Source organism: Pteropus alecto, unplaced genomic scaffold (assembly GCF_000325575.1).
Source record: "Pteropus alecto unplaced genomic scaffold, ASM32557v1 scaffold109, whole genome shotgun sequence".
Classification (NCBI taxonomy): Eukaryota; Metazoa; Chordata; class Mammalia; order Chiroptera; family Pteropodidae; genus Pteropus; species Pteropus alecto.
In genome coordinates, this window is record NW_006494608.1 from 2,007,683 (window position 1) to 2,027,316 (window position 19,634).

General features: G+C 35.5%; 1 protein-coding gene across 2 annotated transcripts in view; it reads left to right on the plus strand.

The window, feature by feature from the left end:
- RALA (RAS like proto-oncogene A) overlaps positions 1–19,634 on the plus strand; it is a 68,168-nt gene that overhangs the window by 22,786 nt on the left and 25,748 nt on the right. The window contains exon 1 of one of the 2 annotated variants that reach the window (XM_015599541.2): positions 15,331–15,420. The exons of the other annotated variant lie outside the window; for it this stretch is intronic. The gene's annotated coding sequence lies outside the window, so the exon portion shown is untranslated. Of the gene's footprint in view, positions 1–15,330; positions 15,421–19,634 lie in introns of those variants that run through there. 2 annotated transcript variants of the gene reach the window in all.

Here is a 19,634-nt window from a genome sequence, read left to right on the forward strand (position 1 = left end):
CGCGGTCCCGGCAGCGGCATGAAGCACAGGACCAGCGGCAGGCGAGCACTGCCTCCCTCCACGCGTGCGGGACAGCGCTCCTCTGAGCCCTTAAAATATTTGGGCCAAGAATAAACAGGAGCACATTTCCTTTCTATAGCTTTTTTTAAAAATATTAGTAAACCTGTTTTAAATCTGTGTCACAGTGTGGAGGTGAAACAGAAGGGTTCAGAAAGAAACATTCCCTTTTAAAACAGTCATATGAGAGTAGTTTTGAGATCAGAGTTTTGACTAATATGTGTTTTCTTCATTCCCAAACTGGGACATTTGGCAATAATGGTCTCATAAATGAAATGAGAAAAGGAAGAATAATAGTAATTGAGATTGTTTTTTTTTAACCTTTAGAAATTATAGCTTGTTATGTTTACTTTAATATTCGAAGCTGATAGACATCCATTTATTGTTAATAGAGTATAAAGTTTTGAATAGAAGTATAGAACATTTTGAGGGAGATAGTATTGTGTGATGAGATAAGTATAGGTCTTGTTTAATAAAATATTTGTTGAATAAATAAGCACCTATTGTGTGCCAGACACTGTGCTAGACCCATATGAGCAACACGCACCTAACTGAGGCTTAAAGAACAGGAAGAGCCTTCCAGAAGTGACCACAAGAAGGATAAGCAGGAGTTTACTGAAGGAGACGGTTCAGGTTGAGTTAGATGTTAGGTATTCAGGACCAGGGAATAAAATTAATACAGTGAATATAGAGTGAGTGTGATGTTTTCCTGAGGGATGAGAAGGAGAAAGTGAAAAGAGGGTTGGGAGGGTTGTAGGCAGATCATAAAAGTCCCTTATTTCAGGCCTTGGGGAACCATCAAAAAATTTTAGGAATCATTCTGATCACGTTTGCCATTTAACTGTTGTCTACAGCAGTGCTACCGAAATTATATCTGGTGAAGGACTGTAATTTAAATTGTCAATACTTAGCAGACTGATACTTTTGTAAAATACAATAAAAATGAATTACTAGAAAAATGAAATTTTAAAAAACCAGAAAACAAGGCCATTTTAAAAATTAGATCGAACAGACTTAAAGTTACTCTGTCAAGTTCTTCTATAAGTTTCTAAATGTATTTTGTCAAATTTCCTAGTCATGAACTATTTATGCTTTGGATACCTTTGCTGCAGAGGAGTAATCTCTTTGATCATGTGCCCCATCAGTACAGAATTCTAGAAACTCCCATGTGTGTATTTACTTTTAAATCATGCACATGTACTACTGTGCAGTTACACAGTGTACATTATAAACCATAAAATATAAATTAGAAAATAACAAGAGGTTATATAAGGCATTTAAATTTTTATTTTTAATAGTATGAAAATATTTTGTTGGCACTAAGACACTGTAGTGATCAGTGTAGTTGAACATCCTTTATTATAATTTTTGAGTGTCTTGGTTCATTCATGCAACAAATAGTGTGTTAAATCATCACATTGTATACCTTAAATATATACAATTTCTGTTTATCAGTTATACCTCAGTAAGGCTAGACATTTTTAAAAATAAAAATAGTTATCTAGGCCCTTTTCCAGGTGCTAAGTATATAGTAGACCATAAGATATACAAAACTTCCTGCTCTTATAGAGTCTTCATTCTAGTGGAGATTAACACTTTGTGCTATGGTGATTCAAAGGCCTGATTTTAGGTTCAGTCTGTTTTATATTTGCTTTAATGGATGTCATAGTTGAAATAGATGCATTATAAAGGTATATAGATCAAAATTGGAGAATTATGTTGTTGGTTGTATTTCCTTAATAATACTCAATTTTCAATTTTATCCGACTATTAAAGACAGATTTTTTAATGAAATTTGTCTTTCTAATTCCATTTTCCCAAATTTCAGTCATTTATTGCAAATTCATTAAAATGAGTTTTTTGCGTGCATGTTTTTAATAAATGTTTTCAAAATCCAATGACACTAGATTTAAAAAGGTTAGAAATTTACAATTGATGTTCAAGCAAGGTTATCTTTTAAAGTGGGCACATTTTGCACACTCACATTTAGAACAGTAAAAGCTTGCCAACTCCTGGTTTATCCATTCACTAATACCACACTGTCTGAATTACTGTAGTTTTATAGTAAGTCTTGGTATGCAATAGAGTAGAAGTCAGCAAATGCTTTCTTTAAGGGCCTAATATTAAACGTTGTAGGCCTTGCAAGCCACATGGTCTCTATAACAACTTTGTACTCACCTCAGCTGTTGTAAATAGAAAGCAGCCATAAACAATACATAAATAAGTGGAAGTGGCTATGTCCCAGTAAACCTTTATTTACAAAAAGAGCGTTTTGCTGTGAACCTAAAACTGCTCTTAAAAGATAGTCTATGAAACAGAAATGCAGAATGGAACAAACAGCATAACTTTTGTATTGTTTCTGCCATATACATAATCTGAATCTAATCTTCAGACAAAACCCAATTAAGGGACAGTCTATAAAATAATTGGCCAATAATCTTTCAAAATTGTCAAGTTCTTGAAAGTCAAAGAAAGTATGAGGAATTATTCCAGATTGAAGGAGAGACCAAAGAGGTGTGACAACTAAATTTAACACATGATTCTGACCTCGTACAGAAATCTTGGATAGGGTCTGAGGATTCTAATGTAGAAATGTGGTAATGTTTATTTCCCATGGTGTGATGGCTCTATTATGGTGTGTGGTAGATTGTCTGTTGGAAATAAACACAAAGGTGTTCAGGTGAGATAGAGCATCTTATTAGTAACTTATTCTCAAATGGCTCAGAGAAAAAACTTTGACATTGTACTTGCAACTTTTCTGTAAATTTGAGATTGTATCAACATTTTAGAAAATATGTATCATTAAAACTAAATAAGATAAACTTCTTACAGAAAAATAAAACAGGCAGCCTAGTTTACCAGCCCTTGCATACTTTGATGCTGTTCTTCAAAATTGCCTTGGACATTCTTGGCATCAGTATTTCCTGTACACATTTTAAAATTATCTTATCAATTTCCACAGAAAACCCTGCTGGCATTTTTGTTGTGATTGCAACAAAATCTATAGATAAATTTGGGGAAGATTAACATAATTACGATAATGTGTTTAATCCATAAACACGACCTAAAGCATTATGTAGGTCATCTTTAAATTTTCTCAGCAGTGTTTTATTGTTTTCTTTGTAAAGTCACATCCTCCAAAATGTCCGCCAAAGATCTTTGCCTCTTGCTATTCGCAACCTTGTGTATGGTTCTCTCATACGTTGAATAGGGCTGACCAAAATGATATTGTGTGACTTCTAAGACTAGGTCATAAAAGACATTGCAGCTTCTGACTTGTTCTCTTGGATTACTCATCTGGAGGAAGCCAGCTATCATGTTATGAGGACATTCATGCAGCCCAGTGGAGAGACTCAGGCGGTGAAGAACTGAAGCTTCTTGACACAATAGCCATCTTGAAAGAATATCCTCCAACTCTCTTTAAGCCTTCAGATAACTGCAGTGAGCCATCTTGAAAGCATATCCTGCAACTCTCTTTAAACCTTCAGATGACTGCAGTCTGTCAACATCTTGACTCATGAAAGTCCTAGAATTAGAACCTAGCTAAGATGCTTAAGCTAATTAATAAATGTTATTTTAAGCTACTAAGTTATAGGGTAATTTATATGCAGCAGTAAATAAATAATACATTCATGTACATATTTTATTAAATTTAAAATTTTCCATTTTCAAATTCTATGTAATTTCATTTGTTTCTACCTTTCTTGTGGTAAAATACACATACCTTTTACCACCGCAACCATCATTAAGTGTACGTTTTAGTAGTATTAAAAACATTCATATTATTGTGCAGCCATCACCATTCATTCCCTTAACTCTTTAATCTTGTAAAACTGAAACTCTGTATTGTATTCATTAAACAGTAATTCCCCAGTCTCCTCTGGTAATTTCCTAGTAACCACCATTATACTTTGTCTTTTTTGATTTTGACTACTCTCAAGTACCTCAAACAAGTGGAATCATACAGTATTTTTTTTTTTTTTTTGTGGCTGGCTTATTTCAGATAGCATAATAACCTCAAGGTTCATCCATGTTGTAGCACATTGCATAATTTCCTTGCTTTTTAAGGCTGAGTAATATTCCATTGAATGTATATACAGCATTTTGCTTATCCTTTCAACTATCCACCAATACTTTGGTTGTTCCCATACTTTAGCTACTGTGAATAATACTGCTAGGAATATGGGTGTACAAATATCTCTTCAAGACCTTGCTTTTAATTCTTTTAGGTATATATCTAGAAGTGAAATTGATGAATCATATGGTAATTCTATTTTTAATTTCTTGAGGAATTACTTAACTGTTTCCCACAGTGGCTATACCATTTTACATCCCCACAAGCAGTGCACAAGGGTTCAAATCTCTGCATATCCTCCCCAACACTTTTCTGTGGTTTTGGTTTTTGATAGTGGACATCCTAATGGATGTGAGGTAGTATCTCAAAGTTTTGATTTACATTTTCCTGATTAGTAATGTTGAACATCTTTTCATGTGCTTGTTGGCCATTCATTATCTTCTTTGGGGGAAATGTCTATTCAAGTTCTTTGCCCATTTTTTTTTTCCTTTTTTTTTCTTTGCCCATTTTTAAACCAGTTTGTTTTGTTGTTGTTTAGTCTTAGGACTTCTCTATATATTCTGGATATTAATGCCTTATCAGATATATTATTTATAGATATTTTCCATTTTATGAGTTTCCTTTTTACTCTATTGATAGCAATTTCTTTTAAATTAAAAATTTTTTATTTTTCAGTTATAGTTGGTTTCAGGTGTACAGCATAGTGATTAGACATCTACATAACTCACAGTGATCACCCCAATAAATCTAGTGCCCCTCTGACACCATACGTAGTTATTAAAATATTATTGGCTATATTCTTTATTTATACTTTCTGTTTCCATGACTATTTTGTAACTACCCCTTTTCACCAACTTAATCCCTTCTTCCTTTTCACCAACCCTCCACAACCCTCTTCCCTCAGGTGACCCTCAAAATGTTCTCTGTATCTATGAGTTTGTTTTTTCTCATTTGTTTATTTTGCTCTTTAGATTCCACATATACGTTCAATCATATGACATTGTCTTCCTCTCTGACTTATCCATCATGAAATATTTTTTTCCATCCCTTTACTTTTACTCCATGTCTGTCTTTCAATCTGAAGTGAGTCTCTTGTAGGCAACATATGTAAGGGTCTTGTTTTCTTATCCATTCAGCCACCCTATCTTTTGACTGGCACATTTAATTATTTTTCATTTGAAGTACTTGTTGATAGATATGTAGTTATAGCCATTCTTTGTTTAGATGTTCGATACATATTTTTTTTTCTTCTTAAAGAAGTCTCTCCAGCATTTCCTATAATACTGGCTCTGTGGTGATGATGTCCTTTAGCTTTTTCTTGTTTGGGAAGCTGTCTGTCCTTCAATTCTAAATGATCACTTTGCTGGGTAAAGTAATCTTGGTTTTAGGTCCTGGGTTTTCATCACTTTGAATATTTTTTTGCCAAACCCTTCTGGCCTGTAAATTTTTTGTTGAGAAATTGGCTGAGCCTTATGGGAGCTCCCTTATATGTAACTAACTGTTTTTCTCCTGCTGCTTTGAAGGTTCTCTCTTTGAATTTAACCTTTGGCATTTTAATGATGTATCTTGGTGTGGGTTTCTTTGGGTGCATCTTTTTGGGACTCTCCGAACTTCTTGGGCTTGTATGTCTGTTTCCCTCACCAGGTTAGGGAAGTTTTCTGTCATTATTTCTTCATATAGGTTTTCAATTCTTTACTCTCTCTTCTCTTTCTGGTACCTCTATGATGCAAATGTTGTTACGCTTGACATTGTCCCAGAGGCTTCTTAAACTATCTTCATTTTTTTGGAATCTTTTTTCTTGTTGCTGTTCTGATGGGGTGTTTTCTGCTACCCCATCCTTGATGTCGCTGATTCGATCTTGCATTTCATCCACTCACTTGATTCCCTTTAATGCAGTGGTCCCCAACCTTTTTGGCACCAGGGACCGGTATTCCTATGAGAATCTAATGACTGATGAGCCGAAGTGGAGCTGATGTGGTAATGATAGCGCTGGGAAGCAGCTGCAAATACAGATGAAACTTCTCATGCCTGCCCACTGCTTACTTCCTAACAGGCCACATACCAGTACCGGTCCACAGCCCAGGGGTTGGGGACCTCTGCTCTAATGTACTCTTCATCTCAGATATTGTATTCTTCATTTAAAGTTCCTACTGAGTTCATCTATTCTTCCCCTAAGTTCCTTGAGCATCCTTAAAACCAGCGCTTTGAACTCTGCATCTAGTATGTTGCTTGTCTCCATTTTGGTGAATTCTTTTTCTGGAGCTTTGTTGTTCTTTCATGTACGATATGCTTCTTTGTCTCCCCATTTTGACTGCCTCTCTGTGTCTGTTTCTGTGTATTAGGTAGGACTGCTAAGACTCCCAGTCTTAGTAGAGTGGTTCTATGTAGTAGGTGTGTTGTGGGGGCCCTTGGCCCAGACCTGGGAGGGGTCCAACTGCAGGCCAAGTTCAGCCGTAGCTGGGTACCTCCAGGGCCACCTGGTAAGGGTCACCAAGCAGTTCACAGGTGACTGCCACCCATGCTGGGCTTATAAATGCCTTGAGTCAGAAACCGAGGCCAGCTGCCACTGGTGCGGGGCTTGGGGCTGCTCAGCAAGAGGTACAGGGCACGCCGAGGCCAGATACTGCTTCTTTGAGTTTAATGAGCCTTTGAGAAATTTTACGAAAGTTCACAGCAGAAGCCAAAGCAGTGGTTTGTGTGGAATAAATCACTGGAAGTGGCTTTGATGGGTCCACAAGTTGGTGGAAGCAGAGTCCCAGGGAATCCCCTGGGTGGGGCGACCCTTGTTATCCAGGTTAATGGTGGCTCAGGTATAGTAGCAGCTGCATCTGCAGGCTAGGAGGGGTGAGGGCTCAACAAAGGAACGATGGCTTCTGCCTGTACCTCTATCCAGGAGCCAGCTGCTGCTCCAGTCCTTGCCCTAGAGCCTGACAGTTCAGCACCACCCCATATGTCCCTGGCGCCCCTTGAGCAGTTGCTGCATCACTGGAGCTCAGAGCGAGCACGTCTGTCAGCAAGTAAGGCCAGGTGTGGGCCCTTTAAGAGGAAGGTCTCCGCTTCCTGCAGCCTCCAGCTCACTCAGCCCCAGCCTCTGCTGGTTTTCACAACCAGTATATATTGAAATATAATGTTATAAGTTAGGACCTTATTTCTAGCAATTTTGCTAAGTTCAGTTAATATTGATAACTTATTCTTTTGGAATATTGCCTATGAATAATCTCAGTTTTACTTTTTTCTATCCAGTCTTTTGCCTTTTATTTCTCGTTCTTGCCTTACTGCACTGATTAGAATCTCCAGGACATTATTGACTGGAAGTGATGAGAGTAAACATTCTTGTCTTATCCCTTACCTCATAGGGTAACATTTACTGTTTCACTTGTAAAGTTTTTGTAAATATTATTTATCAGTTCAAAGAGCTTTCCTTCCATTTCTAGTTTGCTAAGGATTTTCTCATGAGTGAATATTGAATTTTATCAGATACAGTTTTTGCATTTGTTGAGATGATTTCTCCCCTTTTGTGAATTACATTGTATAAACCAACCTTGCATTCTTTTTTTTAGAACTAAAATGTCATTTATTAATTGGAAAAATTTCACTTTCTTCCTTTTGTAGGTGGTCCATATAATCAACTAAAAAGTTAGAAAACAGAACCTAATTACAATGTATTTGTGTAAAACAGATTACTTCTCTCTTTAATTATATCTTTTACATTTAACAAACAGACTTTAATTTGGTCCAAAATTTCAGACACTTGGCTTGACCATGTGAAGTTAAGGTACAAACAGGTGGCTTAGAATTCTTACCTGTTTATTTCCTGAATCCTGAAAAGTTATGTGTTTAACTGGTAGTGTGTGATGAATATTCAGTGAATGCTTCTGGATGGGCCGTTGTGATTTGCAGCTCAGAAAGAGGCTATAATGAAAGGCCAAAGTGATTGATGCAGTTCTCGCATCAGCCAGAGTATAAGTGATTGGTTGTAGTGAAACTCTGTTCCAGTCTCCAGTAAGCCTCTTCTGTGCGTTCCCAGTTGTAGGACTTCTGTTCCGCTAGATTTCAGGCAACTCCCAATGATGGTTGTTCTGTAGTTTAGCTGTAATTTTAATGTGGTTGTGAGAGGAGGCAAGCACAGCATTTACCAACTCTGCTATCTTGACCAGAAGCCCAACCTTGCATTCTTGAGTAAATCCAGTTAGATCACAGTGTATTGACTTTTTAATATATCATTAGGTTTGGTCTGCTGATACTTTAATGGGTTTACATCTCTGTTCATGAGAGATTGGTCTATAATTTTCTTTGTCATTTTCAGATTTCATATCAAGATTATCTTGGAGTCACAAAATGAATGGGAGTATGATCCCTCTTTTTCATATTTTAAAGGTCTCGTTTTTATAAATTGAACCATATTAATTATATCATAATATTTTGTGCATTTCCAGTTCACTGTTGTTATGGTAGCTGTAAATTATGCAGAAAATAAATTTCAAATATGTTACCTCTGTCTGCTTACCCTAGAATCCTTCTTTTCTTCATTCAAATAGCTCCATCAGTGATATGTTTGCATAATTTTTTCATGTCATGCATTGTTTTTATAAAAGAAGTAATTTGCTTTTGAAGATTAGAAATGTGCACATACAAGCTCTAATATTTCCCATTATCTAGTGCCTCATTTTATATTCATCCTGGGGTGCATATAAGCCTGCTCTCGAGATCACTTTTTTAGAGACTGTATTAGAAGTGGTCAAGCTATGACACTAGGATAATGACTCATGGAATAATCCAGGCTGATATGATGATGTCCCAAATTGAGTCAGGGGGGTCGAAAAAAACAGCTGGATTTGAAGTACTAAGGAGGTGGGATGTATTAATACATAAACGATTAATTGTACATGAAAAGTTAAAGAGGAGACATCAAGAATAACTGAAGTTTCTGGTGTAAGTACCTGAGCCTGAGTGGATGGTGATGCAAGCCATTCATTGAAATGGGGAACATAGGAGAAATAACAGGTCGTTGTAGTCATTTTGAGTTTGAGTTGTATGTGAATATTCAAGATATAAGCAGTAGCAGTTGGAAACAAGATGGGCTGTATTCACATCTCCACTCAGCTGATTATTAATATCAAAGATACATCATCCCTTGTGCAGTCTTATGAATCTTGTTTTTTTCTTTTGATACCTGCCTGCCTAATAGCATCATTTTGATAAATACTGTGAAGTTTTAGAACACAATAGGCATTCATCCACAAATTTTAGCTTCCTTTCCTTTAAAAATAATCAGAAATATCTATTATTTATATTAAGAACTTAACAGCTTATGAGCAGTTTCTTTCTAGTAGGAAATCTACACAGCCTCTGCCATTATGGGGCTTATTCTATGAATTCCTGAAGTATCCTTCATAATGACCTGTGACTCAGCTATGAAGATGATTTTTGTAAACATAGTAGAGGTAAAGTCCAGCTAGTTGTCTATCTGATCAAAAGGTTCCTTTGGTATCTTTGGCTATCCCATCTGTTGTTTCCTTATAACTAAAACTTCTGGCATATGGTACATTGGAAATGGTGTAGGTTTGGAGTTTCCTAGACCTGTATTTGAATTCTAACTGAGCCATTTATTAACTGTGTGATCTTGGACATGTTATATAACTTTGGGGTGCTCATTTGCATGCTCTATTAACAAAAAACCTAAACAAAGAATGGAATTTCCTACCTACCTTCCAGTGTTTTTGTTGAAGACTAGAAGATAACTTTTCAATACCTAACAAAGTCTTGGACATTTTAAGCCCTTAAATAAGTGTTTGTTTCACTTCTGTGTCACAGGCTGATCAGCTGATTTGACACTTCTCCTATATAGCATGACATTTTTTCCAGGAAGTCAGACTTGTACTTCCCTATCAACACACCTTTATAGAGGCTGTGGTCAGATCCTGTGGTTTGAGGAGCATCTGTCATCGCATAAGCCTCTGAAGTCATATGCAAAGTTTGAAGTTTGTAGGTTTTAAAGGTGTCCAAGTTTCCTGGTTCAATTCTTATTTTACAGCTCTGAAAACCATGATCATTAGAGGTCAGTAAGTTAGAAAAGCTAGTCTTTTTGTGGCAGAATCTAGGTCCATTGACTCACATTCTAGTCTTTTTACTATAAGTTATCAGGGGCTTTGATTATGTTTAAAAAACACTATGAAAATGGGAAATGAGAAAAAAGATATACACAATTTGTTTTGCCAATAAGTTTCCCAGCAACTTAGAAATTATTTTTTGTCTCTTTTTACAGTTAACTCATTCATTCAACAGATATTTCTTAAGGATTTACTATGAGTCAGGTACTAAACAAAGAAAAATTTCTGCCCTCGTGAATGTCACATTCTACAGGGAGGAGTCCTAAAGGATGTGAGGCAGTAAGCCTTGTGTTAATCTTCTAGTAAAAGGAATGGCAAGATAATTTGGGATTTATAGAACATTTTAAGGCTTCTATTCCTGGTAACATGGGACGTCTTCTCAAGAGTTAATATATTTTGATGGTAGAGCTCGCAAATTTGCCAGCAGATCAGATTTTGCCTGTGAAAGAAGAGTTAAGAGTGATCCAGGGTTTTGGCCTGAGTAACACGAAGAATGGGGTGGCCATTTACTGATAAGGAGAAAGCTGAGAGAGAGGCACATTGAGGTAGGTGAAATTAGGAGTTGAGTTTTGGACAGTTTGGAGTTTGAACAGTTAAGTTTGGAACATTTGTTAGGTAGCCAGTTGAAGATGATGAGTATACAGTTGAATATAGGTCTGGTGTTCAAGGGAGAGATGAAATCTGAAAGTATAAATTTTACTGTCATCCCATAAAGAAGTATACTGAGCAACCCATGATGAGAATGAATATAGATAGAAAAAAGAGTCCAAGCCAACCCCTGAGAGACCCAAGCATTTAGAATGAGAGAGAAATAGAAAAGGAGCAACCATGGAGATTTGAGGAAAAACCAAGTGGTTGTGGTATCCTGAAAATCAAAGAAAGTATTTTAAGAGGGAGTGATGGTCTTGGTTAACTGCTGCTAAGTAAAGTATAATGAACCCTGAGAATTTATGATTGGATTTAGTGATATGAAGATCATTGAGGACCTTAACAAAAGCCAGATAAGACTAGATTTGGAAGAGGAGGAGAGGAACAAAATTAGATGTAGTGAGTTCCAGGAATGGAACCATGTTTGAGAGTTTTTGTTTTTGTTTTTTTAAGATAGAAATAACAAGTTTGCATCTAATAGAGAAGGAGAAATTGATGCATGGTGGCACATGGGGGAATTTCCAGAGCAATATCTGTTGATTTTCCTAGAGGGGATGGATCTATTGAAGGAGTGGAAGCATTGGTCTTACTAGGATCTTGATCAGTTTCGTTCATAGCAGGGATTGGCAAATCACAGTTCTAGATCCAAATTCAGCCTACTACCTGTTTTTGAAATAAAACTTTATTGGAACACAGCCACACCCATTCATTTAGATATTGTTTATGGCCGTTTTCAAACTAAAGAGGCAGAGTTGAGTATTTGCTACAGAGAAGCCTAAAATATTTACTGTCTGGCTCTTTTTAGGAGTTTGCCAACCTTAGATTTATGGTAACCAAAAGAGAAGATGGGATGAAATATGAGTAGGAGAGGGGAAGAACTAGAAGGCAGCTCTAGGGAACTGAACATTTTGAAAAGGTATTCAAATATCATTTGTGGTTTGGGTCAGACAAGATAGGAAATCAGAATCTTGAATTTAAAACAAAATGAGTTTTGGCCTAGGTACTTTTTCCAAAGCTAGAAGCTAACTGAGTAGTTAGCTATTACTATGTTACAAATTGCCTCAATCTTAGCTTAAAACAAACAGTTATTATGTTAGTTTCTGGGGAATTGGAAACAGCTTACCTGTATGGTTCTGACTCAGTCTCTCATAAGGCTAGAATTGCCATTATCTGAGACTTGGCTAGGTCTAGAGGGTCAGCTTCCTATCTCACTCACGGGGCAGGAGGCTTCAATTCCTTGCCACATAGGTTTCTCTCATAGGACTGCTCACAACATGGTTTCCCCTATAAAGAGACAGAGTGCCTAGGACAGAAGCCACAGTCTTTTATAACCTAATCTCAGAAGTGACATGCCTTCAATTCTGCTGTATTACATTTGTCACACAGATCAAGGCTGGTACAATATAGGGGTGATTTCAGAAGTGTAGGGATCATTGGGAGCCATCTTGAAGTCTAGCTACCACAGACCCACTTGAATGTCTACAAAATTGAGAGTGACCTTGTGTACGTCCAGCTTTGCCATGTAACCATTGTTTTCATAATTGGCCCATAACAGCTATTTGTGACAGTTTGATTACATTAAAGCCCAACTGCACATTTTAAATATTTTTTCTTGTTTACTAAGCTTTTTTTTCTGATTACAAAAGTGATTATATTCATGGTATAAAACTGGAATACAGAAAAGACTGGAATAAACAAAAAACTCTAGAAATTAAACATTTTTCACATTCCTGTTTAGATTACTCTTACTTAAATTTTATTTTGCTATATAATGTTTTTCTTGTTTGAACTAATGCATTTCTCTTTAAGAGTTTATACAGAAATCTATTTGTAAACTGTTTTCACATATTTCATGAACATTTTTCAATGTCATTTAGTACTCACTAATTTTTTTAATAATTGTTTTATAATCCATTGTATGATATGCATAATTTAATCCTTCATTTATTATTATTATTACTATTATTATTATGAATACTATTACAAGAAATATTCTTGCCATTAATTCTCTATGCACAACCATGATTATGACAGCCTTTTTAAAAAAAACAAATATCAGTTCTTGCTAATAATTCGCATACAAGTTCAGCCAAAGCAGTAACTAAGTAGAAGCTTTGTAACATTTATATTAGTTCCCAGCTAGGACCATGGCGGCATTTCTGTGTTGAGGGTTCGTAAACGTCATTGGTTCCAAAGGGGCCTAGAATATTCATGTCCTCAGTGAATTTGCAGATATAGTCGAGTCACTATAAACATATCTTACATAAACCTGTTGTGTTGGATATAAGAACGTAGCACATCTAATATCCCTCAAACTCCTAAGCCTCATAATACATATATAAAGTAAGAAGTAAAAAAATGTTTGGCAGAGATTTCCCACCTGCTATAGTGATTTTAGTAAATGACTTATCAGAAGATTGAATTTCTGTCTAGTCAAATGTTATATAACATTGACATGGTTGTATTTAAGAAAATTGCATGAAGTATCAGCTCAACTTAGCAAAATTCTCTTTGACAATTCTATTTTATTTTTTTCAGGGGCTATTTTTGAAAACGAGTCTCGTAAAAGCACACTTAGCATCTAAGACCAGTGTTCAATTTATCCGTAATACATAATGCATTGTAACTCCAGATAATACAACGTAGCATTATCAGATGCGGGGGCAGTCTCTCTCTTTTGCTGGCTCTCCTTTCCCTGACCATCTCCTCAATCAGCAATTCTTAACTGGGGTTCCTATTCTTCCTGGGGGAATGTCTCAGAATTTTACCCATACTATTCTCTGTTAACCTTTCTTGGTACCATTGTTCAACTACATATAAATGCACTTTACTTATTATCATTCTAGCCATACTTACCTATACTGTCCACAAATATTTTATTAGTAGAAATTGAAAAAGTGTCAGATCAAAGTATAAGGTTTAAGGGGAGAAGAATGAAAAAGGAAATGAGCAGGAGCAAATAATATAGAGAGACAGTATTAAGGAATTTAGATTTTAACCTAAGAGCAATGTGGAGTCGTTGAAGAATTTTAAGTAAGCCATGTGAAAATAATTTTACTTTTTATTGTGATACTTACATGAATGACAGGCAATATTCATAATAAGGGGTTTCATATGCATTCCTTCACTATTTTAGTTAGTATATAGTGTTTTGAAGTGGCAGGGTTAAAATCTTCATTCTGGTATCTTCAGTGGTTCCCATGCTTGGTATATATTTACATCCTATCAACTGAAATATTATTAGCAATTCAAAGTTAAGAACTACCAGAATTTTCTTGCTTCTGATTATTTCTTGGATTTATGAGAATGACAGCTATATTTAGGCCTAAGAATTTAGACGATTGGACTTAAACAAGCCTCATCTATTCATACGTGTTGTTTCTCAGTATAAAATCTTGTAAAATAGCATGTAAGAGCTTTAATATTTTATTTTTCTTCTCTTCGAATCTTTACAGTCAGGGTTTACTAATTAAGGATTAGTTGTGATTCTCTTTGAGATCACTACTGATTCTTGATGACAGCAAGAACCCAGAAAGGAAGAAATGTGATTTATGAGAAACAGCCAATTATCTAGCAACCAGAATCCTTTGTTGTTAGAGTCTATTGTAACAAGTCTCTTTGTCTTCATACAGCACCTGTCACTGTGTAACCAAGACCGTGTTTTTGAATACTTGGCATAACATGACACTACTAGATCACATTGAGGCCAGTCCCTCAGGAGGTTAAACTCAGACTCTGTTGGTTAAACTCAGTCTTCCAGTATGATGGATTGGTTAATGTGAAAGCCTATAAATGGGTACCAGTTACTAAGTAAAACAAACATACTCAGCCCATCCCTTGACCTGAACTCTAAATTTAGAGGTAGAGTGAAAGAATTGAGAGTAAGGGATATTATATTGGCATCAAAAGTCATTTATTTGCAAATACACAGGGATTTCACATCTGATCTAACTACACTGGCCACAGGTACATAGAATCTGCCTGAGTCAGTTCCAGTTTTAACTCTACCTCAACTTACTGTGGAATTTCTTGTGACTTTCCTCAATCCCTATTTCCTCACATGAAAAATGAGAGAATTGGATTATTTTAAGACTACCTTCTATAGTTCTTTAGGTGCTTTATATTTACTTAACTTAAAAAATACTTTGCAGTGAAATTTCTAGGTAAAAATGAAAGTAACTTGAAATCATATCACATGTAAAATTGGAAGAAATAGACTAGTATACTTAAGGCTATTGTATGAGGTCCCCAAGAATATCTCACTTTCTGTGGGGCCTGGACTTTCCAAATATTATCTGTTTCATCATCAGATTGTCCTCTCTATATTAGTCGAAGCTTAGAAGCCTCAAATGAGATGCTACAACTTTGCTTCTGACCACTAGTTTGAATTTAGGCACATGTGTTTAATGTTTTAACTTTAAATGTATGATTGGCTTTTAGTGATCGAAAAGATTGGAGGTTTACTTGTGCATCAGCTTGCTGCTCAGCCTGTGATTCCTGATCATTCCTCATGAGCCATGACTATATCCAGTAAGTCCCTTAAAGAGAGAGCACTCTTCTTGCTCACTCTCTCCCACTTCACCACCACCCTCCACCCCCCGCCCCCAGAGTAATAGGATGTGCATTCTAATTCTAGTCCATATTCTTGCTGTTAGACATATTGGAAATGATTGAGGAGAGTTGTCCTTTCCTTGACCCCATAGAAAATTACTAAATGTGAGTCTTGTTTTAAATTAATGTTCTCCGGTCTCTTCTCCTGCCTTCATCAGTCTGTCTGTAACCCCAGTGGTCTTTATCCCAAACATAACAATATTTTGCCCAGTGGCATCATCCCTGACTCAGCTCCTCCACTTTATCAATTTCTTCTCTGTCTCCCTTACCTCCCCATACAAAGTCCAGATTTATTTTTACTTACCTTTTGCCTAGTGTTGTCAAACTTCAACAACAGATATGAAGAGCTTAGTACCTGGTACAAAGTAGTACATTCAGTAAATGTTAGTCGTTTTTAAACTTGGCCACTTTCTATTAGATGAACCATACAAAATTACTGTTTTTATGTGTGAAAAACAGATCTCATGTTGTCAATTTCATATGATTCAACTTTATAGATATACAGAGAGATAGTTCTTAAGCCAGATGCAAATTAGAATTATCTAGGCAGCATTTTATGAAGTATATACATACACTGTACCCATCCTTGCCCAGTGAATCAGTACTCAGTCTTGGGAAGAAAAATCTAGAGTGCTACAAGATGTTTTTATGATTTTCAGAGAATTTCCAAGTCATTTTCTTCTAGTTTATCTCTCATGAAACTTAAACTTAGGATTTTGTGCTTTTCAAATACACTTTTGCCTTTGCATGAAAAAGAGAATTAAGAGTAGTAAGCAAGCCACAGTTTAATTAATATTAATTTACCTTGACTCAGTTGACTTACAGTGCAGCTTATCTACATGATTTATAATTTTAATATAGCCAAAAGAAAATGAAGGGAATTTCTTTGAACAGTAGCTGTCTCCCTTCACTGGTAATTTGTGTGTTGTGTTCTTAGCGAGATTTGAAATCTCTGGGTAAGTGGGCTCTAAATAAGCCCAAAATTATGAGCATAATTTTTTTTCTTAATTCATTGGCAGCTGTAGGTAAGAATATTAAAATCCAGAAAAGAGAATGAGCTTTTTATCTACCTCCCACTATCATGTTCACTCTAAATTTACATTCTATTTTTTCCTAGCTGTTTAATCTAATTTGCATTCCTTAAAAATGAGGCATATGTACTTTTGTTTAACTCAGAAAAAAATTTTATCAGGAAAGAATATTGAATTGTATCTAATATCTTTTTATGTCATTTACATGGCTTTTCTCATTGGGCCTATTCCTGTTATTATATTATAGCATTCTTAAGCTATCATTTCTGGGATAAAACACAACTATAATGGATCTTTTTTTTTCAAAGAAGTAAAATTCAGGTGTTTGTATTTTGTGGAACTTGTGTGTTCATTAATGAAATTGTAATATGGCTTTTGGGAGGGATATGATTATTGCTGTTTTGGTATCATTGGCTTTTATTACTCAAATAAAATGATTGGGTAGCTTTTCTGTGCTACCCATAAAAATAACCTTTTCATGTTTAAAAGAAATTGCCTCTAAAATTGGGCCCCAAGCTTAGTAGAAAGATCATTCTTATCAGTTTCTTTCATAGTGGTCATAAAGTTTAGATGGTAAATGCTTAGGATCTGGATTTTTTAAAATCCTTATTCTATACCAACCACGTGATTTGGGCATTTTTAAAAAGGTTATATGGCTCAGTTTTCTCATCTGTAAAATGTAGATAATAGTTATATAAAGTCTTGGGAGTCTCGTAAGATAATCAAGTAGTATGACATGGAGCAAACACTCAAGAAATTAAATGAAAATATTTTCTTGTGTTATTCTCCTTTCTCCAGGATAAATCTTATTTTTCTTTTTATCTGCTTTCCTTAGAATTTTTCTCCCAGCTTCTTCAACCATATGATTGGTTGAATACTTTGTGTAAAATAGTCTTATAGAAGATCAAAATTCAAAAATATTAACACTAGGTGATAGAACCATACAGGTGACTTTTCCCCCTCTTCTCTTTACTCTCTACATTATATAGAGGAGCACCTCTTACTTGTATAATCATGAAAAATTGTCGAGGGAAGAAGGGGCTCAAGTCCCATGCGTGCATGCAAGTATATAAGGAAGAATAGGGGTAAGGATAGTGATCAACGTTAATGATAAGATTAAGAGTTCTCAGCAGCATTCAAGATAGCCCTTGAAATTACCTGGTAAACAAATTTGCATTGAAGAATTATTCGATAATATTTAAGTTGCCATTAAACATAAGTTTAGGTCATGTATTTCTTATATTGTCAGAGGAAGTTTTTAATTTAAAAAGTAATGTTTTCTGTACATTTGCTTACAGTAAGCTTTTTATTTATAGTACATAACAAGAGGTTAACCTGACTGGATAGATCAAGTCAGAATTTCAAAGTGTATATATTCTTTCTTTCTGTTTTTTTGAAGGGCTCCATGTTATTTCTTAAAAAGAATTGGCTATTGAGCCACAATTCCACAAAATTCCACTCAGCAGGTGGTCTGTAAAAAAGAGCTATAGTAAAGGATAGTTGGCACAAAGAGAATTTTTTTGTTGCTGTAGAGTTGACCTTTAGCTTTAAATTCTTGATTTGTAAAAATAGTTCAGTACTTAATTTGCAGGGCTGTGACTGATCAATATGTCCCCTTACAAATTTTCAGTTGTAGCTAACATATCTCAATAATGTAAAGGAAACATTTTTTAAAAATTGTCTCAGCCCTTCTTTGTAGAATGACTACTGGCTCTCCTTTCTCTCCTCTCCAACTTGTACCTGACTCCCACTCCCTTTTTATGCCAGATGCTGCCTAATCTTATCTTATTTTAAATTTATGATTCTTTGGTCACTCACATCAGGAAACTGATTTATTCTTAAAACTGGTACTAAATAAATATATTCTTTAAAACTCAGGCTTATTTTAATTAGATTTCTTTAATTGAGATTTTCACGGTTTCTAAATTTGAAATTTTGGGGATTCCAAATCAAGTCAGTTTAGGATTTTAACTCATTTACAGTGAAGGTCAGTAATCTAAATTCATATATCTAACTCCTTTGTATCCCCAACTCCCGGTGAAATGACAGAGGAAAAAGATTTTACAGACAGAATTTTGTGAATTCATAACAGCACTGAGACTGGAAACAGTGACTGTCAGCAAAGCAGAGACTTTCCAGGCTCCAGAAAACAAAATAAATGGCATTGATAGATGAATCAGGGTGGAGGAAGCCTCTGCCCAGCACACCCACACGGGAAGGCCGCAAGTGGAATCCTGGAGAGGCTTTAAGCTCAAGTCAATAAGAACAGAGCAGAAGAGATAATAGGACATAATTTTATTTAAAAGAGGGTGTATTAAGAGCTAACTGGATATTCTACCCATACACCCAACCCATACAAAGATTGCAACATTGATTCCCATGCTGATTTTGGAAATCTACTTTCAAAAAAATTGTTTTTAAACTCTCAGCCTAAAGAGGACTGGGAGTTCTAATGAAAGAGTTAGTGACCCAGGGTATATGTCTTTGTTTTGGTATTTGAAGAAAGATCCACCCTATCAACCTGTTCCTTGCCCTTGAGCCCTGAAGGGAAGCATGTCCATTAAAATGCCAATGAACACAAAGTCTGTTACCTCTCCCGATCTGGTATGGGAAACAAGTATACCCAGCAATGGAGGAAACCTGCTACAGTGGACTGGGAAAGCAGGAAGAAAGAAAGCCTAGCCAATGGTGACATGAAATTATACAAAATGTAATACAGGATACTATTGCCAGATTAGTAAAGGTTTTGAATTAACAGTTCACAAAGTAAATACATGGAAAAAATGTTCACCCTTTTTATGTAATCATATCAAAAATCAGATTTTTAAAAAATATTGTTAGTATGAATGTTGTGAACAATTGCACTTTTGAAAAGCAGTTGGACCATGTGCTTAATAAACTTTAAACCACTCATTCATTTTCTTTTCTTACATTCTGCTTCATGGAAAGCATTTTAAATGTAGAAATAGAAGGCCATTCATTATAATAGTGAATAATTCTAAACTCTAATGTCTAATAATTCTAAACTCTAAACTCTAATAATTCTAGCTCTAATGTCTTATTACAGGATTTGGTAAGTAAGCTGCTCTTCATCTATAGGAT